Source organism: Furipterus horrens, unplaced genomic scaffold (assembly GCF_987537825.1).
Source record: "Furipterus horrens unplaced genomic scaffold, mFurHor1.1.pri manual_scaffold_6, whole genome shotgun sequence".
Taxonomy (NCBI): domain Eukaryota; kingdom Metazoa; phylum Chordata; class Mammalia; order Chiroptera; family Furipteridae; genus Furipterus; species Furipterus horrens.
Genome location: NW_028327176.1, coordinates 78,978,573 through 78,981,716, shown reverse-complemented (window position 1 = coordinate 78,981,716; position 3,144 = coordinate 78,978,573). Strand labels below are relative to the sequence as shown.

Genomic DNA, 3,144 nt, shown 5'->3' with positions numbered 1-3,144 from the left:
CATGGTGGGAGCCCACCGGCGCCCACATGCCGTTCAGCTTCCCATGGGCCCCACTCTGCCCAGGCCCAAGGTTTGCGACCCCGGATCTCTCCAGGGCGCTGGCATCTGAGGCAGGAGTGGAGCAAGGCCAGGAGACCATTCGACTGCCCCATTGCCTTCAGAATCACCCAGTGCGCGGGTTTCAAAAGCCACCAACACGTCCGGTTTTCAAGGTTTGGGAATCCTCACGGCCCTCTGTCCGGCAGCAGGGACTTGGGCTCCACCCAGCGGTGACCAAGTACTTGTTCTCTACCGCCTTGAGAGTTCAGGCACAGCAGGTCTCTGTGGCGCAATGGGTTAGCGCGTTCGGCTGTTAACCGAAAGGTTGGTGGTTCGAGCCCACCCAGGGACGTCTTTCTTATTGTTAAAAAGGTAAAACGTTGCGGCTCGTTCTTTGCACGTTCTGCCTCAACCATTAAGGAGAGAGGCTTCCTCCACTAAGAAGTCCGTCTGGTCTTCTGCGGCTCATCTTACATGTTTTCCTGGGCAGATACCATTTTTGTCGTTCTTGATCCCTTTGTGTAAACCCAGACTTCCATCCGGTATCAGCGTCGTACTTTGTGGAGGGCTCCTTTCATGTTTCGTGTATTGTGGGTCTGCTGGGGAAGAAGTCTTTCAGCATCTGCGGGTCTGTAAACGTCATCGTTCACTTTCAGTTTTGAAAGACTTCTTTTATTTTCCATTCTTTTCTATAGAGCTCTCACCCAGTCTCTTTGATACTTTAATCTGGATACTCTAGGGTTGCCCTTTATTAAGTTTATTTGGAATCTCTTGTTGTATTTGGGTTATTCTTATTAGTGGTTAATTAATTGATAGGTTCTTCCCTCCAGCTGATTATCTGGGAATCACAAACCCTGCCATGTTACTGTTTGCTGTTATACAGGTACTGGTTAACAAAAAATTACCAGAAAACTCAGCCCATACCAGCAGAAGTACCTCCTACAACATCAGCAGTATCAACAACAATTGAGCAAAGATTAATAAAGGTGGAGAGAGATAAAGAATATTCTAAGATAGGAAAAATGGAATATAAGATGACTAAAGGAAATAAAAATGATTATGAGGTGGAGGAAGGAGGAGAAATATTATGAGTAGGAAATATAAATGAGTCAAAGAAAAGGAGAGAAAGAAATTTGAAACACAAGTAAAATAGGGAAGGGTGATGGAAAAATAGAGTAAAAAAGTAGAAGAGTATACTAGAAGGTTTGAAATAAAAAGTAAAATGTAGTGGACCAAAGGGAATAAAATTGTAGAAAACTACAGTGTCAATAACAATGACAGCTGAGCAAGGATTAATAAAGGTAGAAAGGGAATGAAAATATTATACAAAAGAGAAAAAAGGATGTAAGATGTCTACAATAAAGAAAAGTGGTTTTGAGAAAATAGGTGGAAATAAACTAATAAGAATAAAAAATAGAATCCAGGCTATGAAAGGGTAAAATAAAAATAAAATTCCGAACTCAAATGAGCAAGGGCAGGGAGAAGCCAAAATGGAGTAAGACAGAGGGAAACTAACCTATGAGATTTGAAGTACAAAAAATAGTGAACAAATAGAAATACCATTGAATAATAACAGGAATAACCATAATATCCACACCCAACAAGCCACAAATTATAAAGGTGACAAGAAATAAGAATATTATAAGAGGGGGGGAAAGAATGTGAGCTAACTAAAAGAAGTAAAAATTCTTTTGAGAAGATAGAGGGAGCATAAATAGTATGAGGAATAAGGTGTAGCATGGGAGAAAATAAAATTTACAACAGTAAGAAAGGGAAGGAATAAGAAAAAAATAGTGTAAGATAAGGGAAGGACCAATGTGAGATTTGAAATGACAATAAAATAAAAAAAATAATATTAAATCTGAATAAAAAGAATAAACAATAAAAGGTCAGTGGATTAGTTTGAATACAACTGAAGCAAAAGAAGAAATATGAAATAGTAAGAGGCTATGTGAAAGGGAGAAAAGAAGAAAAAACAAAAAAGAAAAAAACCTGCAAATTCTAAAGAAGAGTGAAGTTACATTCATCTCAGCCATTTGGAGTTTGCTTTCTGTCTTCTCTTTCTGGATCTGTTTCTGTTTTTTTTTTTTTTTTTTTTTTTTTTAATCAGCTTAAGGTTCCGGAGTGGGCCCTCCAACTTTTTGCCTCTAGAGGAAGCTTCTGTTGTGATTGGGAAGGTGGGGCCCCTAGGTCTCCCTGGGGAGGCATTATTCAGTCTTCTGGGAAAATTGTGGGTGTGTTCCCCTTACCCCTGGACCACCTGCGTTGGTCTGTCCCAGCTTATTTTCAATAATGTATAGTTAATTTCTGATTAAATAGCTGTCCATTTAATGGGGTAGGGAGTGGGGGTCACAAGCATGTGTTCATGATATAATCTTTCCTATAAGTCAGCCAGGCAGCTGCTTGGCTAGCTGCCTGCTGAGCAGCCCGGCACCAAAAAACAGACAAGAGTCACACACAGCAACTATGCTATTCACTCAGCTTTTACTGAATGCAGGTTCTCTCAAAGTAGAACCTCAACATACATTATTAGCCTACTCACACTTTAGCAATCCAAGAGAATTATCACACATAAAAACACAGCAATCAATGGCCGCTAATGATCCAAAGTCTCAGAGTCTCAATCTGCAAGTCCAGCAGACAGCACAGTGGACAGAGAAACTGTCAGCATCTTGCAAGGAAAGATCCCTGGAGCCAGGTGGGTAGCATTGCAGGTGAAGTCCTCAGTCCATCAGGGCAGAGCCTCCAGCAGCCAATGCCAAGGGAGGTCAGTGTGGCATGGAGCAGCACTCTGGTGTGTGGAGCTTGGCCGTCTCAGCAGTGGCCTGGCATTGCTTCAGTTATACCTGAGAAGTGATGTACTTCTCCCTTCTGGGTCGTTTCAATAAATATCTTGGCATCAGGGGGCACATGGTTGCTTTGCTTGACATCCTTGATAGCAAGAGTGGAATTTCCCCAGGAGTCTACCTATGAGTGGTTCCCCTCTGACTATTCTGATCACATGGGCAGATATCTTAGCTGTGTCCCCTTGCCAGAAGTGTCTTTAGGCAGTTTTCCTCTTGAATCAAAATGCCATGGCTTACTGAAAGCCATTTTAGTTAACAT

The 3,144-nt window shown here is 41.7% G+C and overlaps 1 non-coding gene across 1 annotated transcript; it reads left to right on the top strand.

Moving 5' to 3' along the window:
- The first annotated feature begins 317 nt into the window (after window positions 1-317).
- TRNAN-GUU (transfer RNA asparagine (anticodon GUU)) lies at window positions 318-391 on the top strand. Its single transcript has one exon. It is a non-coding gene; the product is annotated as a tRNA-Asn (tRNA).
- The last annotated feature ends 2,753 nt before the right edge of the window (window positions 392-3,144 follow it).